This window comes from Corvus moneduloides, chromosome 4, assembly GCF_009650955.1.
Source record: "Corvus moneduloides isolate bCorMon1 chromosome 4, bCorMon1.pri, whole genome shotgun sequence".
NCBI lineage: Eukaryota > Metazoa > Chordata > Aves > Passeriformes > Corvidae > Corvus > Corvus moneduloides.
In genome coordinates this window covers 71,503,104-71,527,622 of record NC_045479.1, presented here as the reverse complement: position 1 = coordinate 71,527,622, position 24,519 = coordinate 71,503,104, and the positions used below count along the sequence as shown (strand labels likewise).

The 24,519-nt window shown below is 40.9% G+C and overlaps 1 long non-coding RNA gene across 1 annotated transcript in view; it reads left to right on the top strand.

Moving 5' to 3' along the window:
- The window catches only part of LOC116443372, a 76,920-nt gene that overhangs the window by 38,322 nt on the left and 14,079 nt on the right, over positions 1-24,519 (top strand). The window contains exon 4 of the long non-coding RNA XR_004239844.1: positions 19,812-19,861. This is a non-coding gene — a long non-coding RNA (uncharacterized LOC116443372). The remainder of the gene's footprint in view (positions 1-19,811; positions 19,862-24,519) is intronic.

Genomic DNA, 24,519 nt, shown 5'->3' with positions numbered 1-24,519 from the left:
CTGTTTCCTAGAATAGGTAGGACTTTCATCTTGTTGCTTGGAAATTCAGGTGATTTTTCAGGTTGGGATTTTTCAAAGGGAGTTTTTCCTTCTAGAAAGAAGTGCTTACAGTGGAAATACAGGGGAAATTCAGGATAAGAGCAATAAGCTCAAGTCACTTTTGTGGAAAAGGGAACTCAAATAATGAATGGACCCTTTTGCCTAGGCTTGCTTTTGCTTTCAGAAGGAGGGAACTGTTCTGCTGCACTTCGATGGATGGATGCTTTATGGGGAGCAAAGCTGCATCACAACTTTAATGCAAACAGAATTATCTACAAGGTGACAGACCTTATGCTTAGGCACCAGATGCCTTTCTCCCCTCCACCTGCTCCTGCTGGGCATTTTGGATATGCTTTTCCAGCATAGTTCAGATGATTTTCCCTGATAGACAACACAAAAAGTCCAGAATAGAATAAGAAGGTCTGACAGCTTGCAGAGAGGCAGTGAGGGTTAGGGTAGAAAAGGAGCTCTTGTAACACACTCATCTAGAGCAGTGATTTGTCTTCAGCAGTGGCCCCAGGTGGGTTATTGAGGAGCACAGCAACAGAATGAGCATAGGATCCTCCTTCTGCACACTGTTCATTCTCCAGACGTCTGTAGTATGTGGATTGACTGAGCTGGATGTCTTTTTTTTTGCAGTGTTTACTGGACTTGGCTTTTGGAATTCATTAATGAGAAGTACTCGGAAGTCTAAAGCTCTGTGGTTCTCCAGCTTAACTAACACGTCAGCCTGTTCAGTGAGGAACCATATTCTATTGTTAACTGTTGAGCCTGAGCTTCATTTAAAATCCACTTCTTGCACTGGAAAAGACTTAAATAATTCATACGTAACTATTTTCATTACAATCATAATTCAGCTAGAGCTCAGCCTGCTACAGGTGTTGAGTCAGTTCAAAGCCTGCTGACCTGCACGTGAAGTAGGGCCGCTTTCCCCACCTCCAGTCATCCTACTTCACACTTAATTTGATTGAGATTCCTCATGAATTTCACTCCTGAATTTCATTTATGCATTTTAATGTCCAGTGAGTAATCTGCACACATTTCTTTTTGGTTTTTCCTACTTATTTACTGCCTTTGCTACTGTGAATAACTTTACTATCATCAGCAGATGTTGTCATCTCACTGTTGAGCCCCTTTAATGTCATTTATGAATTCATTGAACAGTGCTGGGAACAGATCCCAGCTCAGATCCCTGTGGAAAGAAGAGCTGAAATGGCACCAAGTCCTGCCAAAAGCAGAGTGGGTTTGCCCGCTTCTGCACGTGGCACAGCTGAATTTGTGGTAAAATCACTGTGCTGTTTTGGTACACTTGCAAATGTGGAGTCACTGTAAAATACTTTATAGGAATGGATAATAATAGGTAAGATACAATGTCATTCTTCATCACAGAACCGTTTGGAAAAGACCTCTAAGGTCACCAAGTTCTGCCCTCAACCACCACCATGTTCACCACTAAACCATATCCTCACGTGCCATATCCACGCATTTTTTGACTCCACCACTTCCCTGGGCAGCGTGTTCCAGTGCTGCCTGTTTGTAATTTCACCTTCGAAAGATAGGGTGGGCAAGGGATTCACCTTTCTGGATGACTGAGGATGATGTTTAATGTTTAAAAGGTCCACACCTGCTTTGTTCACAACTTTTTTCATCTTCTGAGTTTTCAGTCTGAAAACCAGCTTGGTTGGAACGTGCTGGTTTTTCACTCTCTGCATTACCAGTAAACAGAAAATTCGATTAAGTAAGGGAAATTAGGCTACAGAATAGATCTCCACAATCATAAATACATGCTTGTGGTAGATGATTAAGTGTAGGAAGTTGCCTGAGCAGTAGAACTGTTACTTGCTCTTGTTTTCTGACATTAACATAGCAAACATCTAATATAAAACTGGGCCAGATCTAAAGGACGTCTAATTTTTCCAGTGGTGTCCTGCAGCTGCAGCTTAGGGAAGTGGAGAGTTGAGGACATGAATGTGTTGCCCATGAGTGCAGTGTCCCAGTGTCCCACTGCTGCTTCCTCTTACCACCTCTGTTTCTTCCTAATTATTCCTGAAATTCTGTTTGCTTTTCACTGCTCCTGTTACCAACCCCTGTGAAAACTGTATTTTCACGAAGCTATCTACAGTGACTTCAAGGTCTCTCCTAATCAGGAAAAAAACTAATTTAGAACCCCTCATTTTCTGTGTGTAGTTGGCTGCTTTTTCTATATACAGGGCCTTGGAATTAATCTACTTGAATTTCATCTTCTGTTTTCTCTCCCAGTCACACTGTATAATAACTAGCTGGAAGAAAAGATTGAGGATAACTGCTTTGATGCACTTACTGGTTTATCTGTATTAGACCTGTGACCTCACAGTGTGTCCTTTTCAGCATAATTTATTGTTCAGTTAAATGAGAGAGGTCTAACTCCAGACCTGTGTAGGATTTTATGTGCGTGTGTAAGGGGTATGTTCTCTGCATGTAAATTAACTGTTGATTAATGAGACCTTCCTCCTTCCTACACCAGAGTTTTCTTCAGGATCTTCTGGAGAAGTTGGTAATTTTTAGGGGCTCCCAATATCCACGGAGCTCTTTCAGAGCCCTGCTGTCTGTGACCTGCAGATTGCAGTCCATCAGTTGGTATTTTTAATAATTTGGTTTCCTTAGAAATCTGGCTGCGTCCACGTGCTCCTGGCTGTGTAATTCCTGGTAGGCTTTGGCAGTGAGCAATGCTCAGCTTCCCGGAGAGGATTCTCTTTCCTGGTTCTCTCTGCAGGCAGGCGCCAGAGGTGGAAGTTCCCATAACTGTTACATACTGAACAGTGAGTTCATTTGGGTTTTCGTGTGGCAAACAAGTATTTCTGAGGTTTTTTCCCCTTCCCCACAGCTTTGTCCTGTTGAGCCTTTTGTCTTTTGTCGCCTACTGGCCGAGCAGACTTTCTTATAAGCTTCACCCTTCTGGTCTATTTGATAAAATTTCCTCTTAGCACATCAGTTCTCAGTGGCTTTTTTTTTTTTTTTAATCTTAGAATTTTGCATTTAGTTTGTTAAAGTGTTCATTTCTTTCCTGGAATCACAGTATGACTTCTCTTTCTGAAGGACATGCTTTTGAACACTTTCTTAATCTTGTTCTTTGTTTTGTTTTAAGTTGCACTTACTCTGTTCTTCCGTATGCAGTATGGGGTCTTTAGCAAGCTGTCACCTCCTTAATAGCTTCACCTTTTTGCCTGTTCATTTTAGTTTTCTTTAAAGTAGTTTCCGTGTTTTTTCATGACAGAATGCTTGAGGTTATTGAGGACCTGACTAAGGTCATCTGGTCCAACCCTCATGCTCAAGTGGGGATTTTTTTTTTTAGTTGCACAGCTAAAAATAGAGAAAACTACTGTTTCAAGTACTGAACTTGAGTGCTTTGTAATCAGTAATGCAGCCACTCTTCAGCAGTGAAGATCCTGTACACAGGTCAGGACTGGGTCAAGTCTTGCCTCTGCTGTGTTTTCAGAGTTGTTTGAAGGAGTGCTAATTAATGGTGTCTTAAAAAGGCAGTGTTTGCATCACAGTGACTATACCTAGAATTCATCTGTCTCCAAAATCCTACAGTTTGGCCACTTTAATTTCAAGAGGTGATGTTTGATGCTGACAACTGTCGGGTACCTTCATGGGGCTGGGAAGTTTCAGACCCACAGAGTGGTTTTGGTTGGAAGGGACCTTAAAGCCCATCCAGTTCCAGGCCCGACATAGGCGGGGCCACTTTCCACTAGACCTGGTTGCTCCAAGCCTGGCCTTGGACACTTCCAGGCATGGGGCATTGTCTGGAACTGGGAAGTCTCTCTATCCTGCTGAACTTGGGTTTGTGTCTTTTCTCCCTTAATGTGCTCTTTTTGGAAGGAAGAAGTTTTGAGCTTCATGGGCGTCCATGCACTTTGAGATACTCATGTCAGACAAAACAACATGAGAAAGTTTTTACCAGAAAATTTGTCCTTGTTGTGGTTCTCATCCTGCTGGAATAATTGGAGGATGCTGCCCCAGCCAGTGAAGTGGAATGAGCAGTTTGATTTATCCTGCCAGCATCTCTGTGTGGTCAGATGAGCTGCTGTCCGCGTTCCCTGAGCTCTAGTGAGTGCAGGCATTTGAAATTCAGTGAATAAAATCCCACCCTGTTATTTCAGTGTTTTGAACTGGTGAATGTTTTCCCATTTAGAAAGTTTTTTCTGTCACTATGATGGTTAAGAAAGAGCAATTTGATGCTTGATTAAAAGCAAGGAGAAGGCTTGCAGAGTCTCTCTGGGTGAAAAGAAGTTACAGTTTGGTGGGTGACCTAAAGGGATGAAATGAGAGTGGAATTTTAAATCAAATACAAGGATGTAATAAAATTATGCTGATTGCAAGGAACAGCTTGGTTTGACTTGGGAGCTTGATAATTTCACCTGTTTCTCCTCATTCTTAGATAAATAAGTGAAAAGTTTGCAACTTGGAGATGTACTCAGAGACTGTATTTCCAGCAGTATAAATTCCATTTCAGAGACTATTTACAAAAGCATACGGTGACAGGAAAAGGGGGAATGGCTTCAAACTGAAAGAGAGCAGGTTTAGATTAGATATTGGGAAGAAATTCTTCCCTGTGAGAGTGAGGAGGCCCTGGCACAGGTTGCCCAGAGAAGTTGTGGCTACTCCTGGATCCCTGGTTGGATGGAACCTGGGATAGTGGAAGGTGTCCCTGCCCATGGCAGAGGGTTGGAACTGGATGGGCTTTAAGGTCCCTTCCAACTGAAACCATTCTGTGATTCTGTGAAATGAGGAAAACCCCAACATACTCAACAGAAGAAACTGGGTGAGATGAATCTGTCTTTAAAGGTCAGATTGTATTTGGGTGTTACCACTTTCTGTTCGTTCCATATGGTCAGTGGCAGCACCAGTTGAGCTGTTTTTGAATTTTTAAGATGAGTTTGTGTCTGCACTTATTCACACACTACCAAGAAAAGAAAAACCCAAAGCCAGCCCTGAAGAGGATCTTTTAGCATATTAGTTGTTAGTGGCTGTTCATCCAAATAAAGGACTGATCTGACTCGCTGGAAATTTTGTGGTGCTTTACCCTTGATATTATGAGATTGCAGTGCTAAGGTTTGTGTGGGTGAGTGGGCAGTCCTGCCTCAGTGTGCAAATACAGACTCTTCAGCAGCCTCTGGGCTGAGGTTAATGAACTTTTTCTGTTCTCTTTTGTTCTGTCTGTAGCTTCCTCAGTTTTGGGCTCTGCAAGAATGCAGACTGGTCTAAAAACTATGTAGATTACATAATGTAGGGCTGGGGTTTCTTCCAGCTGAGTGGTAGCTGATCTCAGTTTCTAGCAGGTTTGAAAAGCTCTTCTGCCCACCAAACCTTGGAGCAGGTGCTTGCTTCACCAGTGGCATTTGCTGATCCCTTGTTATGTTAATTTGGGTAAAGACAATATTTTTTTGGAGGACAGAAGGATGCTTCAAGAGCTTGGTGTTTGTTTTTTCCCATCAAATAAGTGTGGATTGAATGCAAATGTTCAGGAATGGTGTCAGGACGGAGAGGATGAGGGGTGTTTTCGGTTAATGTCTGCCAAGAATTAAGGAAAATTAACACAAAATTCTTGTGGTTTGGGAGAATACTCACTGGAGGAGTTGTCTGCTCCACAGATGGGGGCTGTACGGAGTACTTGGGATAACTGGTTTGAAACAAGGGTTCACATCCAGTTTGCAGGGGGATGATTCAGCTTCTTTGGGATATAGTACCTTGTAGTTCAGTTGCTGAGCACTTCTAAAGGAAAGGACCCCACAGTCCTTGAACAGGCAGAAATCTTGATGAAATCACTGATTTGTTGGTAGCAAGGCCTGAAGAAACCTCTGCACTGCCTTAAGGGTGGGCAGGACTCCTCAGGAATCAGTGAATAATCAGGTTGGTGTTTCTTCAGAGCGTTTGTTTCCTTCAAGTTGTCTATTTTCACCTTCTGTAAGGTCCTAAGGCTACTTCAGGCATGATGTTTCTGGTGTTGTCTATTTTAGACACTTGATGTGGGATTTCAAACTCTGCTGAGGTGTTGGCAGTGGTACAACATGTGACTGGTTTACGGTAACTCCTGCTCAGATTTGTAATGCAAATACCATCTCTTCTGCAGGTTTTCAGAGCCCTGGTTCCCCTGGAACTGAGGGTTTCACCATGTAATCCTGTTGGATTAAGATTAATCTCACCTGGGTGTCTGCTTTTTTTTAAAGTGAGATGAGATTTATCCAGAGTCTCCTAATTGCTGGAATAATTCCAAACAGCAAGTAGTAAGATCTTATCTTCTTTCTATCATCGTGGTTCTAAAGAGGGAACTTAAGCTTCCTTCATAGTTGTTATTTCTTGGTGTTCTGCCATAAAAAGCAGAGAACGGTCTAAAGATAATTGGGCAAAGGAAACTTGGTGCTGGATGTGGAGGGTTTTTGTGTTGGTAGAAGAGGATGAGCATCCTAAAGATTGAAGTGAAACTCACTTGAAAAAAAAAAAAGACTTGATTTGGTATATAAGCAGTTTTTTAGAATGATGCTGCTTCTCCTCCTTGAAGCTCTTCCAACTGAAATACACACTGCCATATGCTGCTGGAATACCAGCACACGGACTGGATTAAAATACAAATGAACAGAGCTGCAGTTTGAGGCTTTCGTTCTGCAGAGGGATCCAAAATGGTTCCCTTTTTCACTCTATTAAACACCTAAAGTTAGTTTTACAACATGCCTGTGCAAAACATTTTGGAGGCTTTGGGTCTGAAACAGGGATGAAGAGTTTGAGAGGGAGAGAAAATAAATTTTTCCAATTTCTTGTCCTGATCTAGGGGCAGGCACAGGTGACTTGGTGCCAGTGCTCCACCTGTAGCAAATAAAGACATAAGGGAAATTTTGTAAGCAGCTCAAGAAGCTTGGATACTGCATTGGACATCCAGCTACCCTGCTCCGTGGGACTAATCCAGATATTTGGTAGCTTCCAGACCTGTAGCAATAGTTTCACACTTGTCTCTACTGCTGCTCTTTACTTAAAATAGCTTTAAGGCACTGATATTTAAGTGTTAGCTAGGATTTGGACTTCTTAATGTGTGTGTTAATCTTCTAAAATCTACTTGTGTATTTTAGGAGAATTTGTGGACCATATAAACAGGCTTCCTAATTGGGAACAGATAGTTTAGATGCATTTTTATGTTTTACATAGATATTTGCTAAGGAAAAATGCAAAGTTTCCCAGCTACTCCTCTCCTGAAAGTTGTTTTGAGCCAGAGTAATGATGAATAATAATGAGAAATAAATTAAGAGAGCTGTATGTTGCTGTCATTGATGGGGAAGTGCTCCTGCTGATTTTATTCCAAATGCTGATCCCATAGTGGTTGATGCCGTGATACTGGGAGGAAACAACTTAGTTTAATTCATGTGTTTTATTAAAGCCATAGATATTTATTTTAATAAAAACATCAGGTACTTGTAATCTAAAAAAGGCTGGAAAACTGTGATGCAAACCAGTTCTTTTTCTTTTTTCTTCTTCTTTTTCTTTTTTCTTCTTTTTCTTTCTTCTTCTTCTCTTTTTCTTTCTTCTCTTTCTTTCCCTGGATAAAGAAGACCGGACAGGAAATCATGGAAATTATCAACAACATTCCTGACCAAGTATTCAGGAACAATTGGGCTACTAGTATTTCAATAATTGATAATTAATGAGACTTCATAAATAACACTTTGAGTTCTTTTTACGTGCTTGCTGGGTTTTTTTTGGAAGAGGGAGGAATGTCAGACAAATTTCTGGCGTTTCTGTGCTACCTTGGAGACTAGAAAAAGTTTCATTATTGGCATCTGAGATTCTTATGTAACTTGGTAATTCTGGGAACAAGAATTTTAAGAAAAATGCTGAGCAGTTCGAATCTCCTCGTAAAATTAGAAGATTTAAAACCACTGTGCTAAATACTTCAGTGATAAATTCCCCAGAAATACTAGTGTTCCAAGCTCCTGGAATACGTTGATTTTGCTAGGATTCCGTCCTTAAGGAGTTAAAACTCCACATCCCATGGAGTGAATGGCAATTATTACACAAACGCAGTGTATTTGCTTTTGCAGAATATTAAATTGCAATACAGTGGAAGTGTGAGGAGAAGGTGAGGAGCTGTTGCCTCGTGGCATCAGGAGCAGAGCTGGTGCTGTTTAGGATGTGGTTTGTGTGTGCAGCCCCCAGCACAGGGCGGTGTGGAGGAGGTTGCCCTGATTTCTTACTGCTGTCAAGAGGTTTATTATTTGTTTTCTCCACGTTCAAGGTCTGTAATTCTAGTGGGGCAAGCCAGGGAAGGACTTGACCTGCTTTTTTCTTTTAGAGCAGTGTGGCTTATCTTATCCACTCTTTTCAGAACTCTTAACTATATTCAATAGAGAGGGCTTGATTGATTTCCACCCCCCCCCCCCCAGTATAAAGTGAAAATGGTGGCTTGTTAGTGTTACCTGCTGTGTGAATTTCCTGATTCTTAAGTGGGTTAGAAATTGGCATATTCCATTATCTTCTTGAGGACACAGATAGTCTGACACAGGAATCCACTGATTTGGGAATTTTCAGGATTAAAAATGAGTCAATTATTCCTTATTCGGTTTAATTTTTTTTTTTTTTTTTTAATACAGAATTAGAAGTAAGTAAGAGTACAGAATATGTGTACTTCATTTCTTGTGTCAGGAAACAATATTCCTTCCTTTATTTTTGTGTTTCTCATTTCTCAGGGCTCATTTGTGGTGTTGGCCAGTTTGTTCTCTTCGTTCCCCTTTCCTCTCAAAATTCAAGGTGTTGGAAGAACAAGTACATTTAAAAGTCTTATCTTCTCCTGGGTTACTGAACTGGGTGTGCTGTGCACTTTGGTGCCTCCAAGTACTGTCTAAACTTCAGTCAAAAATTCAGGTTCAGGAGTTGCAGGAGGGGTGGCAATAAAATGTGTTTGGATGATATAAGGGCTGGAAAGTGGGAGCTGTGTCATGCAAGCAGCAAGCATGTCTTTAGTCACTTCTGTTAAGTGCTTTTCTGGCTAAACTAGTGTCCTCTTGCATAAATTCTCATCATATTCTAATAATACACAATCAGAGTTACCATTTACTTCTCCTCTAAATTAAGGTCCTATATTCTCTTGCTTTTCTCTCTTGGTTTTCCGTGTTATTTCTTGAAGTAATGAGGTGCAAGAAAAATAGTAAATCAGGTATTTTCCATGCCTGTATTTTTGCAGATAATTTTACCAAGGAGAAACTATCTTAGAAATGCTTATTTCCAGACAAAGGAACACAATTTGATCTTGAGACAAATATAAAGCAGTAGGCATTACATAGCAGTAACAAAATTAAACATGAAAATTAACTTCAGTACTAACTCAGGGATTTCATATCTGGTTTTTAATAAAAGGCAGGCAGCGTTAGGAGAAGAGGAACGGATTAAAGCTGAAAGAGAGTAGATTTAGTTTGGATATTAGGCAGAAATTCTTGGCTGTGAGGGTAGTGAGGCACTGGAGCAGGTTGCCCAGAGAAGCTGTGGCTGCCCCATCCCTGGAGTTTTTCAGGATCACGTTGGGTGGGGCTTAGAGCAACCTGGTCTAGTGGAAGGTGTGCCTGCCTGTGGCAGGGGGTTGGAACTGGATGGTCTTTAAGGTCCCGTCCATCCCAAACTATTCTGTGATTCCATGGAACTTCTAGATTCATGTCTCTCTATCAAGCCTCTCTGGTTTGCTGTGAAAGAAGATGAGAATTCTTCCTCAGAAGAGCATCTAGGAGTGCTGTTAGAAGCTCTGCCATCCTAAAGCACCAAGTCCTGATAAATATTTAGCAGTGCTGTTGCTAGAAAGTGACACGTTAGTTCAACGTCGAGCTTGTTTGGCTTCCAGCTGTAATATCTTGCTGTGCCGTTCTCTGCAAGGATCACAGGGCTGTTTGTTATTTGTTGTATTCACAAAGTACCTATGAAAACAAGGTCAGGGACTCATCTCCCTAATGAAGGAGAGGTTTGGCCTGGCATCACGGAGTCTGTATCCCAGCCAGACCCACTGTTTTCCGAGCTCTTCCCTGAACACTTGCCAGTCCTTTGGCGTCTCCGCAGCATGGGTATCAGAACTGGACATGAAGTTCTAGCCTAGAACTCAGCTTGATTTGTTGCACGAACACTGAGCTGATGTCATCAGCCAAGCCCTTCATGTGGTTTTGCCCTGCACTGGCCATCCCTACCAGGGTGATTCAGTACGGCTGCTCCCGAGCCCTGTTCTGGGAGAAAGTGTCCAAGTCATGGAGGAGTAGCCTGAATTCCTTCACATCTGGGTGACGTTGATTTGTTAGGATTAAAATCAGTTGTTGCCTTCAACCACTGTCTCGCTATGGAGTGTTACTGTTTCCTCTGCCAATGCTTCAGTTATCTAAAAACTTAACTCTCAAGTATTTTTATTATGTGGATTGTTTATAAAATTTCTAGGGCCCAGTCCCACGTCTGTTGCTCCTCATGTCACCTGTGCTTTAATAGGGAAGCTGCCATCTACCACCTTTGCATGAAAAAGCTGTTACCAGCTCTGGAAAAGATGAGGGGACTTGGGTATCCCAGGTGAATATTCTTACAGACAGAATGAGTCATTTTTGTGTGGACTTCTAATGTGTGGGTGAGTGAATCATCAGGTGTTGAACAGATTAATCCCTCTTAATAGGACATGCACAAGATAGTGTTTTCTCACTGAGACAACTTGTAGCTGCCTAAAGACAATATTACAGAGGCAGAAATACAATGACGTCGTGTGCTTTGGAGCATGATACCTTGGGAGGTGATCCATGAAACAGCCCAGTGTTGCTTTTCATAGTTCATGGCGTGCGTGGGGGGTAGTGGCCTTTAAAGAATTGTTAAGAATAGAAGATTTTGGTGGGGGGAAATAATTAAAAGTTGACTGATAGTTGCATAAGAAACTGATCCAGAGTTTGACTTTCTGATGTACTTGTCTTACAAAGCAGTTGTAGGTGGGTTGTGTTTGTCTTTTCCCGGTGATAGGACAGGAGGAAGTGGCCTCAAGTTTCATCAGCAGAGGTTCAATTTGGATTTTAGTAAAAACTTGTTCACCAAAAGGATTGCCAGGCCCTGGCACAGGCTGCCAGTGGCAGTGGTGGAGTCGCTATCCCTGGAGGGATTTAAAAGATGTGGCACTTGGGGACATGGGTTAATGGTGGCCTTGGCAGTGCTGGGTTAATGGTTGGACTTGGTGATTTTAGAGGGGTTTTCCAACCTAAATAATTCTGTTTAAAATTTGCACACCTCATGATGTTGATCCAGCATAGATCAAGAGCATGTGAAAAAATAAAACCATGTTTTTGGTGAAGAGCTGCGCCCAAGGCCCATTTAGGAAGAAAAAAAGAGGCTAAATTTCTTAGATTGTCTCAATGTTGGGGATTTTTTTATCCAGTCCACAGCCAAGTTCCACTATCCAGAATTATGCTTAGTTTTGGATTTTAATGAGGTCTGAAAATGACGGAGCAAAACCATCTTGCTGTTATGGCTGATTTAGGATAGGAAATGAAGTATGACATTTAGCCATGGGTAGGCAGAGTTGAGGGCTTCAGTGAAAACTCACCACAAGTTTACGTGAAAAGCTGGTGGTTCTTTCCTAGAATTTTATTTGAGGTTTAGTTTTGTTCCAGTACTGTGAGCTCAGGCAGTTTTCTTTAGGTCTCACTGGAAAGCACTTCTCAGTAGGTGTCTTCTAGAGGGTTTTGAAGGGATAAAAATTATTTTGGAGAGCATTACATGGACAAAACAATTTTTTGAGCAGCACCACTTTTTACATAAGTCAGGGCTACAGGCTAGAAACACACATTTTGGTCACCAAAGTAAACTTGAAGGGAGATTCATTCATTGCAAATGAAGGTGCAGATGCTTTTAGAGTCTGACCAAATCCTTGTACGTAAAAGCATCTTCATCCTTACAGACTTCTGAATATGGATTTCGTATAGAGTAGAAGGGTTGAACACCAGAAGTGCAATAATAATAAAAAACCACAACACCACCCCCACTCTTCACACCCCCCCCTTCCCAGCTGTCTAGCTCAGTGAATTTCACACCACGGTTGCAAGGCCAGAATGATTATGAATTAGGGTTAGCACAAAATCTAGCTATTTGAAAATTTTACAGCGTTTTACTGTAATGTAAAGGCTAGAATTTCTCTGAAAATCAAACCTGAAAAATGCACAAGGGCTGGGAGGTCTCGCTTTGAAAACCCAATTAATTGTGACAGAAAATGAGATTTCTAACCTTGTCTTTCAGTCAGAACAAATTGTGCCTTGTCCCCTTGCACTTTGCCATTTGAGTTCTCATCTGTTCTTCACTCCTTCAAGCCAAAATCTGCATCCCCAGTTGAAGTACATTAAAAATCTTGTGTATAATCAACATTTTTTGACTGCTGGTTAATTTTTGATCTTTATTCTGAGTGTCCTTGGCCAAGGCCCCAGGGTGTCATGACCAAGTTCGCAGGAGGTGCAGGCTATGGTGAGGTTTTTTGAAAATATTACACTGTGAAGTGGCTCTCTGAGGGAGTATCTTTATTGTGGTGAAAGTCATACTTCAGGTTTTCACTCTGATTGCAGCTTCAGCATAGCTCACTCTAATTTAGTTAGCTCAAGGCTATAACATACTGCTTTTCAGGATTGTAGAATGGCCATTAATGGGAATTTGCTGAGAGTGGGTGTGTATGCCTGAAGGAGAGTGCGCATAAAAAATTAAAAGCCTCATGCTTATGGTGTAGTTGGTGTGTGCTGTTGTCCTTGATCTAACTTAACTGGGTACTACAGGTGAGAGCAGCACAGCAGTTCTCTAAATAAGTTACTTTAGCCTTGAAATCTGCATTTGATAAGATTTTGTTGGCCTCAGTAGTGTGCAGCTGGTTCTTAAAAATGAGTTTTAATTTGTGTACTCAGTGATTTACAGCCCTGCACACAGTGAAGTGTCTTTGCTTTATGGATGGCAGAAGATACGTGGCTTTCAAATACCTTTACACACAGGTGGTATTTAATTCTGTCTTAACAGTAATTGGTGATAAAGATAAAAGTCCAGGTCCTCAGTGCATGACCCCTTGCTCTAGCCAGTGTCACCTTTCCTTACGCTGGCTTTTTCCTTTTCATATGAAAAGAGGGCAGGTTTAGATGGGATATTAGGAAGAAATTCTTCCCTGTGAGGGTGGTGAGGCCCTGGCACAGGGTGCCCAGAGAAGCTGTGGCTGCCCCTGGATCCCTGGAAGTGTCCAAGGCCAGGTTGGACAGGGCTTGGAGCAACCTGGGATAGTGGAAGGTGTCCCTGCCCATGGCAGGGGGTCTGAACTAGATAATCTTTAAAGTCCCTTCCAACCCAAGCCATTCTATGACTCTGTAATACTTAATAATACATTTTTTCAGACTGTTGCTATTCATGGCAATATCAAGAGGTAAAAATTCTTTTATTGCCGCAGAGGAGTATTTATAGAAATAAAGCTCCATCCCAGCTCCCTGCTTGCTGCCATGTTTTAGAGGAGGTGTGAGAGCTGTGAATGCATCCTTCAGGGTTTCAGGAAAGCATTGATGTTTCAGTGTGCTGAGCCAGAGCACCTCAGTGTTTGTTAGGATTTAGTTCATGATAACATCCCCCAGAGATAAGTCAGAGTTCCCCAAGAAATCCCAGATGGAAACCAAAACCAGTGTACAGCAGGGAAATGGTGGTTGCCACTGCGGATGTAACAATCTACCTTAATTCTTCTGAGACAAGGGTGGTGAGGTGGCTTGCTAGCTTTTCTTCTTCCCACTCCTTTTAGCCCAGCATATTCCTGTGGGATTGTAGGACAGGAAAGCTGCTGTGTTCCACAAGGCACTTCCACACAGGACTCTCTTATCCCGCTCTAATTATGATCGGTGTGGCAGCTGCTGCTGTTAAGGGCATGCTGCACTCACGGAATAAAAAATTGCTAGAATTCAGCTTTTAATTTATTTGTCCTCCCATTTGGAGAGAACACTTAATGTGATTTCATGTAATAAAGCCAACTATGTGAGCAGCCACAGAGGTGATTTTCTAAATTTAAGGTTTCCTTTGAATTTATTCTTATCTCACATAGATTGGATTACTATAGGCTGTGTCAGCGTGAGTCACTTGTAAGTGCCTGTTAATCCAATAAATCTGAGCGGTTTCTTATGGAAATACTATTTTCTGATTTCTATTTATATGGTGGTCCTGGCCTTGTTGAATCCGTGCTGACTTCACTGGAAATATCTCTCTGGAAAAAAATGATACCATTTCACATGCTAATGGAAATTGCAGTGAAGCAGTAAAATGAAAAACAGCCTCAAGTAATTAATAAACGGTTTAGAAGTTCTTTGTGTCACCTTTATTAGGTATTTTGTAGTAATACTGCCTGAGTCTAAAATGAATCGTCAGAGGGTGTTGTTTTGTTCTGTTTGTTTTATGGGTTTTATTCCCCAGTTAACAATGCTGTTCTATCCTCCATATTATGTTTTTACATTATCCTGCAAGTTTTTTTCCTTCAGTTGTTGCCCCTTCCCTACTCAAGGGTGTTGGTGGTTGCATTACTTTGGGCATTAATTTCCCACCCATAACATACTCAACTTCTGAAAACTAAACACTTAAATAGAGAAAAGTAGCTGTTTTAAAATAACTTCAGCCTTTTTCTGTTTTACTTTTGCAGCAACTGGTATTCAGCAGCAGCAGAAGGCAAAAGCTTCGCTATGGTTTGGAATTTTTGCCTGAAATAAGAAGGAAAAAATCAGCATAAGAAATGTTTTTCCAGCCTGAGATTAGTGTGCTTCTGTACCAGAGAGGGAGGGTCTAAACACTCCTAAAGGCTGGCTGGTAAAACGTGGTCCTCTTTTGAGCTAGAAAGTGCAGAATATAATGATTTATACTATGCGTTGGGAATTTCTAGTGCTGAGGTGGGGAAAAAAAAAATGCATTTACTGGAAATAGTTTGACAAAATTCGATGTTTGTAACATGTGCAACAGTGCTGCTACTGTAAGGCACCACAGTTTTCATAATCTTAATGTGCTCATATGTACCAAGTTTCCAAATACCTTCCTCCTCTCTGTCTCTGCCGTTGAATTTTCTCATGCATGGTGTGAGGGATGGGATGCTGAAAATCCCTGGATTTTTTGACGTCTTAAGACAGACTTGTGTGGATGTTCACTGCCTGCTTGATGACACATGGAATGTTTATTGAGCCTGTGCAGTAAAATGCTGCCGAGGGAACTGGATCCGTAGTGGAGGAGATGAGAAATTTTAATCCCCGACTGAGGCATTTTGCAGAGGCAGCTCAAGACTGTGAGGTTGAGATTTTGGATCTCTTAGTGGTAGTTTATTGGTAGCTACTCCAGATCCTGATTAATTGGCATTGCAGCTAATTTTGCCAGCTAAACATATAACCTGGTCTAGGGGAAGGTCCTCGTCTAGTGGAAAGTGTCCCTGCCCATGGCAGGGGTAGGAGGTAGAGGATCTTGAACGTCCCTTCCTACCCCAAACATTTCATGAATCTGTGGTCTCTCCAGAAAATACTTAAAGAAATACAGAGGCGAAGGTTAACAGTGTCTAGAATAAAATCGCAAGAGAAAAGGGAAAACAAAGTTGTGTGTGTCATGTTGATATATTAAATTTAAGTCATTTGAAAAGTAAATACAAGGATACAATTTAAAATCAATGTAAAAGCTCATTAGAAGCACAGAATGGTTTAGGTTGGAAAAGACTTTAAAGACCATGTTGATCCACCTCCTTACCATGGGCTGGGATGCCTTCCACTATCTCAGGTTGCTCCAAGCCCAACCCAGCCTGGCCTTGGATACCTCCAGGGATCCAGGGGCAGCCACAGCCTCTCTGGACAACAGTTAGATAGGGTTTGTATAAAAATCTAAGGGACAGAAAGATGGATAACCAGCATTGACAAGTAACATGTAAAAAACCTTGTAAATACACTGGAAACTGGAGGAAGTCAAGGGATAATGCAGGTCTCCTTACCAGAGTGAAGATAATAAATCAGAGATACTACACTGAGTAAAACTGCTGAGCGTAACTGTGTTAAATCATGGATCTTCTGAAGGAACTAAAATCCCTTTGGACTTGCTGTGGGAATAATTTTGGTAATTAACAGGTCTCATTTGAAGACAGTGTATTGTGATTTTTCCCATCTGAGACCGGTGCAGACTCTGGCATTTTACCAGAAAACAGGTGTGGGCAGTGTGTATAGGCAGGCTGACTGAGAGACTCAGATGCCAAATTTTTCTGAACACTGTTAGTTTAGAAATTAGGAATTTACAGGTGTTTAAATAAGTATATTTGTTGCAGTGGATTGGACTGATTTAGGTAAGGCCAAATTGCTGTATGTGCCCAAACAGGCTGTGTGGCAAAAAGAGCAATGTATGGAGAGATGTGCAGAGTGAAGTTGTGGTCTAAAACAAACCTGGTGTTTCCTAGACAAATCTGGTTTCTAAAACCAGTTTTTATTTCATATAAAGGTTAAAATTCAGATTTCTAGTAAAAGCACAGACCTGTTTCAAAAACTATTCTAAACTAAGAAAGGGAGGGCACAAGTGTTTCCAGGACTGGGACATGGAAGTGTTTTTTTTAATTTGTTTGTGGGCAGCAATGTGGCGCAAATTGCCAAGACCTGGGTTTGAAAGCTCTGTTCCCTTCCAAACACTTACAGTAACCATAAAACCCAAAAAAGATAATTTTTTTTTGTGGTTTATGACCTTGTTGCACTCCCACAGAGCTACTGAGTGTCGAGAAAGGATTCTTGCCCCAGGTACTTGGGCATGTGAATAAGGAAGGCTGAGTTCACCCTGTAGGTTTGCTGATTTATATGGAATCATGGAGTTGTTTGGGTTGGAGAAGACCTTTAAAGGTCACTTAAATCCAACCATCAACTTACCAGCACCGTCATGTTCACCACCAAAACCATGTCCTCAAGTGCTCTATCCATATTTTTTTTTAACATTTCCAGGGATGGTGTCTCCACCACTGCCTTGGGCAGCCTGTTCCAGTGCTTGACCACCCTTTCCATGAACAAATTCTTTCTAATATCTAATCTGAACCTCCCCTGGCACAACTTGAGGCCATTTCCTAAAATGAAAGGTTCAGTTAGTAAGATATTTTAACAACAACAGCAACAACAAAATTACAGGGTCCGTTCCATAGCCTTTGTGCACACCTGGGGTTCCCTAAGTGCTGCATACTCAAATGGAATTACATATTTCCTTTTAAGAGCAGGAGATCCAATTTCTGTGCCATTTGATGGGATAGGTTTGGTACTGGCTGCTTATCAAACACTGAGAGCACTGCAGAGAGGGAAGTGAGGGAAGAAAAAAACTGAAAAGTAGTAGCAGAAGATGTTTTGGCAGTTAAAGACTTCTCTTGTTAGAGGGATTGTTTCCAGGACGACAAGGTTGATGGAATTACAAAGTGAGAGTTTTCTTTCCTCTTCAGCTTATTAATCAGTGAGGTAGGAAAACTTTGCTTTGTACGTGAGCTGTGTTACATCAGTTATTTTTAGTCTGCACTTGATTGTCCATGTGGCTCTTTTTAGCTATTTAGGAGATACCTGGCATGCAAGAAATCATTTTAGCTTCATAGGTTTTTTTTAAGGTCACATGGTATTTTAAAAAATGACAATCTGGACTATTAACAGCTCTTTCTGGTTTTTTTTTTTTTTTGTGTGTTTGTTTCTCAGAGAAATAAAACAGCTTTGTGCTTTAAGTTCCAAGCTCATCTCACTGGTGGGATGTGAGTTTCTTTCACTGTTTGCACAGAATTTTTCCTCTGTTGGTATAATACATTTTTTTTTTGTATATACTAATGATATACTGTCATGCAAATGAATTTGGAATAAATTAAAGTATTAATTTTCTCCCAGAGTATATTCAGCTGTAGGATTCCATTGTGAGATCTATTTTCAACTGGAGTTTGGGACTTGGAATAAGGCAGCACTGAATTAAATGTAGTTGCCAATTTTAAAGGGGCACAGCTCGTGTAAAATCACACCCATCTCCAAAATATGTTGATCTATTTAAAATCTGGAGGAGTATGATGAAATCTGTACTTGTGTGGTTTTCCTTTGTATATTTGATTGTATTCCGAGTGTAATTTTTTTCTTGATTGTTTTTTTTTTCCTGCACAACAACATTTTGAGAAAGAAATGCCATTTTTTTAAAAAGCCACAAATATTGGCTGTGCATTTTAGAGGCTGAAATAACAAAAATAGTGTCCAGGTCATTAGTGAGAAACACACTTCATAAAGCTGTATTGTTCTGCTAAATTAAATAGCTTGAAGTTTAACTCTGCCCCTTATAAAGGAGTTTGATGATTTCATACCCCCTAATGATACATGTATTTATTTCATGTTGTGATTTTAGAATTTAGGATTAAGAAAACACTTCTCCTGCGTAGTTGTCTGATGAATTAATGAGATACTCAGCTTCTTTCTGAATGTTTTGGGGTTCTGCTGGTGCTGAAGGTTGGATGCCATGTCTTAAGACTTGGGTGATCACTTGTGAGCAGTTAAGTTTATTCTTTGGATGTGTCTTTCTATCCAAATCCCTGATCCTTTATTGATTTGGGAGAATGACATGGCATGAAAAACGCCATGCTCAGGTGACTCTGGTGATCACTGCACTGTTCCTGCATCCTGGGGCTTTCCAACTTGTTGGAAGGGGAAGGGAAGCTGTTGGACAAATCCACGCCGGCATTTACTTGTTGCTTTGTTATCCCTTCCTGGCTGCAAACCATAGCCAGAGTCAGGATTCTTTCTGGCTGGTGTCCTCCTCCTTCCATCTCTCTCTTTTTTTTTTTTTTTTAATACTCTTTTTTTTCTTTTTTTTCCTTGCAAATTACCATTTTCAGCAGAGCAAGAGCAGCCCTGACCTTGAGCGATGAGATGTCTCTGTGCTTCATTTTCCACTCTGTCCCCAGTTATTTAGTTATTCCATTATCTGGAGCATACCAGTTTTTCTTCATGGAGGTTTGAGAAGTTCTTCCAGGTCGCTACTTAGCCTAGTAAGGGAATGAGGAATTTTTTTTGCTACTTCTTCTGGAAGTTTACTAATTATGTGGTTAAATAGAGAATGTAGCATCAGAGCATTCTTTTTCAGGACAATACTCTCATAACTCTGCTTAGTAGATTTTTCTGTTTGTTTTTCTGGTTGCTTGCTTTTCTTTTGCTTCAGTTCCCAGTAAGGTATGGATATACTTTCTCCTTTTCTACGTATTTGAATCCAAAGCACACAGCAGGACATAAGGGACAACCCTTTCAATATTCAATTCCTGCAGAAGTTACTTAGAGTGCCTGAAACACAGGGCTGCCCAGGTATGATCCCACACCAAGGGCAGGTCATCACCTCTCTCAGTTAGGTGCTGGAGGCCAACAAGGAACACTCACAGATCTAAGAAGACATATCTAAAAAGATATTTTTGAGCAATTAGATGATTTTTAAAAATGTTTATTCACTTTCTCTGTGGATGCGAGGAATTTCTTTGGTCAACTCTGCAGTAGGTCTTGGAATTTATTTCTAGTTCTTCAGTGTTATGCTCAAGTCACCTGGCAGTCTCCAAGGTTCATTTTTATAGAGCAGTTTCATGTAACAGGAATACTCTGGCAATCAAAATCAGAGAGACAAGAAGGATGGAAATATTTTCCAGTGTTGACTAAAAGCAAGCAGTAAACTTGAAGCATTACTTAACAATGTGATGAGAAATGTCAGTTCAAGCAAATACTTTTTTTTTTTAAACAGAATTTGTTTTCTTTGTTGTGTTGCAGAAAAAGAAGCGGTGGCTGAGTTGCACAAGTGAACCAGGATGACACAAAATGTAAGTCAAAAGGAATACTTGTTTTCCTATTTTATAAGACTATTGGTCAGCTGTTCTATAAGACATCCATTTAATTAAAAAGGCCATTAGTTTTCCTCATTTCCTGGACCGTCAGTGCAGTTTGTGGAACTGCCTGGGTTCCCTGGTTTGGAGCCACATGGCTCAGGGTGAGTGGCACGAGGTGGATCTTCTCTCTCCCTTTGTCATCACTGTGTCAAGGCACAAAGGAATTCAAGGTTGGGTTGTGTCTTAATTATTGCTGTTGCAGCTGTGGTGGTCCAGGGATGTAGAGAAGAGAGGTTGGAAGGAAAGAAGGGCTGGAAAGAGATTTTGGCCTCCAAAACTTGTTAGTATTGTTTGTAATACCAGCTGGTGTAAGAAAAGCTTGGACCTTACTTTAAGGCTGCTGTATATTGGCTGAGTATTTTGGAATATACTTAAAACATTTACTTGAGTACCGTAAGTGTTCATGGTTTGATGTGGCTCCATGGTTTGGAGCAGCCTGGTCTAGTGGAAGGTTTAGCACAAGAGTTTTTCCATTTTGGTCAAGAGAGCAGCATGTTCTTCAGTGGTATTTTGCATAGCAAGCCTGATAGACCATCTCTTTGATTCACTTGTAGTAGACAATGGCAAATTTTAAAGAGAGATGCTTCCAGCTGTCTTGAACAGAGCATGTTCTGTGTGATAACAACATCTACATTGCAATTGTAATAACAAAACCTAAGGTGATTCTGAATCTGGTTTCACACCAGCTAACAAGTGGACTCATTATAAGATGATGTGAGGTTTTCTATGTATTGTTGACTCAACTCTAAAATTTCTATAACTCTGCAGAATGTGTCTCAGCTTGTTTACTAAGCGAGAAGTATATTCTTAATGCATAGGTTTTGAAATTATTGGTGACTCCAGTTTTTCCAACAGTGTTTGCAGGGTGTTATAGTTGTAATTTTTTTTTTTACTTATATGAATGCCATTTTAATTTATACCCATGTCTCTCTTTTTAAATTTTTTCTGTTGGAAAAGTTCTAAGTAATTCTGCAGAGCTGCTTTTTATAGATGCTCAATATTAAAAAAAAAAAAAAAGTGGTAGAACATGTGTCAGGCATCTGCAATTCCTTCAGCATCATGTTTTCCACGATGATTTAATAGCTAATGAGTCTCCTCAAGTATCTTTGCTTCCAAGACCTATTTTATGGTAATAAATCCTCTTTGCTGTAAAATTCTTGAAATGATTCAGTAGGACAATTGTTTCCTTAGCACATTCCCTGAGAGATCATAGACAGAAATGGAAAAGTCCTTAACCTGGTCACTTTTTTCCCTGCAATACATGTGGTCAGTGCTGGAAGTGATAATGATTTTGCCAACATTTGTTCTGGTGAACTTCACTTGTCCAGTGCTCCCTGCTCATCCCTTGCGGATTCACAATGAGTTTTCTGTTAAGAGGTGCTAAATTACACTGAGAAATGCTGATCCAGATGCAGAATAAAAGATTTGTCATGGTGTGATGCAACTTCTCATTTTAGAAAAGGTCTGTCTCAAAATTCATATGAAAGTACCAATGAAATTACCCAAGACTTCCTTAATTTCCTCATCCCTTTGCACATGAGGGTGGGGATGGTGCAGTCCTTGGGGTAGAGGTTGATTTAATAAATTACCAGGCGTGTGAGGGTGGTTGACTTCTCATACCTGATCTGTCAATCTCTGGAGGGTGGTCATGCATTATGTAACCCCTTGTGGCTTTCTGACACCTGGAAAAGGCTGTTTAAATTGGTCTTTAGTTACTGGGGGCAGGCAGGGAAGGAATTCAACCAAGAGCCCATGAGGAGTTCTGTGTAGTAAGTAGCTCATCTAGAACATGATGCGAGCAAAGAAAAAAGGAGATGGGTTTTTGGTGAAAACTCTGCACATCTGGAGTTCCAGGTGAAAAACGAGCAGGTTAGAGAGGGATTCAAGGAGAAATGGCATCCCTTGATTTTAAAATTTGTATCTTTGTGCATTTCTGCTGTTTTCTTCCTGTGATGTTTTCCAAGTTGAACATCAGATATGGTTACAACCTCTAGGATTGCCCAGAGAAGCTGTGGCTGCTCTGTCTGGAAGTGTTCCAGGCCAGGTTGGACAGGGCTTGGAGCAAACTGGGATAGTGGAACGTGTCCCAGCCCATGGCAGGAGGTTGGAATGAGATGATCTTTAAAGTCCTTTCAAATCCAAGCCTTTTTATGATGCTTGAATCGTCCTTCAGGTTTCATGCTGAGGGAAGCAGTAAGTTCTGGGGTTAGTTCTTCACATGAGCATTTCCTTAAAATAATCAGGCTTTAGGATCTGGGATTCTTGATTCTCTTTCCTACCTCAGAACAGGAAGTAAAGCTTTGCAGTTACCCCAAGGTTTAGAGCAGATTAATGTATTAAATTAGATTAAATCTCTTACATTTGTTTTGGAAAAGGGAACCTTGTATTCCTACAGGCCTCACCTGCCAAACAGAGATAATTCCATTTAAGCTGTGCATTTTAATCAGGTGCTTTTACTGCAAGGCATAAACCTTAGTTTTTTCAAAGATGTCCTTTAAAATGATCCAAAATAACTTCTGTTACAGTCACGATAGAGAACAACCTCTGCATTTAAAAGATGGACTCCAAAATTCCATCTGCCCTGCAGGATCTAGGCAAGAATATGTTGTGTCATGTCAGTGTATTCACTCCAGTTTATGTCTTACAGAAAAACTGGTAGTACCATGCACACAGACACATCTAGGGTTGGTAGAAGTGTTTTCTGTCATAGCCCTGTTCAAATGGTTGGTTGGTTGTGTGAGGCTGGTCTTAAGAAAGGGCCAGATGATAAGAAGCCCTTTATTGGCTGAGGGAGCGTTCTGCTAACTCATGTACCTTCCACAGAGTGGCTTTGTCAGTCGTGTTTGTCACTTGTGAAGTGAGGGCACCAGGACTGCTTCAGATCTCAGGCACAACAATAAATATTAATATTTTAGCAGTACTCTTTAGCAGTAAAAGCCCAATATCTGACCTCAGGAGGAGCTCACTCCTGGCTCATCTGTGAGCAAGTTGGTGTCTTGGAGCATATTCCCCTTTATTCTGAATGAGAAGGAGGGTATGAAAAGAAAATTACAGACAGCAAGGGTAAAGAGGAAGCTATTTCCCTCTTCAGGTGTCCCTTTTTTTCTGAGAAGGTCCACAGGCTTGGATGGCAGTAAGGGAGACAAACCCTGAAGAGGTCAGTGTTGTTGGAAGTGAGGGGAGTAGCCATTCACACAGGCAGTGGGTATTCAAAGAGAAACTCTCCATTTGACAGTGCTGTCTTCTAGAAGACTTAGAAACATAAAAACACAACTTGGTTTTGAAAGAGGGCTTTTAATTTATGTCAGATGTGAAAGTACCTGTGGGTTTAATGTGTGCTCTGCAAAAAGTGAGGAGCTTGCTAAGATGAGTTCTTAGATTTCCTTTTTGTGCCTTGCCTCTGTGGTGAGGTGGCTTCACACAGAAAACCCTGGCACCACCAGTGGTCACTGAGAACCTTTTATGTGCCTTTTGTAGGGGTAGTCCTTGTGCCACATGAGCTGTGTGCTGGAGTGATCTGTGTTACCCACTGCACTTCATGGGGCTAAAGGATGGTTTGTCAGTGTTTTGGGTAATTGCCTCATCTCTGCCTGCAGTGAAGTAAATCTGCATCTGAACAGAGAATACTTAAAATGCATTATACATTACATTAATGCAGGAAATAGAGGCATCATAAATATATCTATTTAGTAGCATCTTAGCAATTTCAATTTTCATAGTTTCCAAGCAATGTTTTCTCTCGTCATAAGATGAAGGAGTGCTAGTTCAATTCACTGTGCCCATATGAAAAAGAATTTGCCTTTAGATAAAAATTTAGGACTTTCTTTTTTTTCCTGTTTCCTTGGTTCTGAAATACTAAATCCTTTTATATAGTATGTGTAGAGAGGAGGAGATAATGGGTGAGATACCACATCAAGGAAAAAAAAAAAATCTACGCAGACCAGAATTAACACTTAAATGTATGTGGAAGACCTTGTTGGAGTGTTGGAGTGCAAAATGGATTTAGGTTTTTAAAATGAAAGAATGGTAGGACACAGAGATGGAGCCTGGAGATCTGTGTGTTGTTTGTGCTTCTCATCTGTTGCATAAGCTTGGACAAGCTGCTTTGCATTTTCCTGCTTCGTTTCTCCTCTCAGAGATCTGTGTGTTTCACTTGCTGATGGCAAAGCACTTCAAAATCTTGAGTTAGTATTATCATGGACTTCTCTAAGCTTACTTTAAATCCATTTCCTCCTCACTTATGCCCTCCTAAAGACAAGAATAAATGGAAATTTCTTTTTCTTTTTTTTTTCTAAATGCTATGGGTTGACTGATATTCTGCAGCTGCTCATGGCAGGATTTAACTGGTCCTTCCTGATGTCTGAGCATCCACTGAGCAGCTCCAAATCCAGAGCCCTGTTGGGTACATAGTGTCTCTAATTCTCTTAGGGCCATGGTCTGCCAAGAGGTGTTTCCTTCCTCATTGTAATCAGCAGCCTGGAGTTTCCCAACATCCTGGTGTAAGAGACCTTCACAGGCTGATCTTCCACAGAAATCAGCCAGAGCCTGGAGCATCGTGTGTGGGTGGCTGTCCTGGGTGATGCTGGAAACTC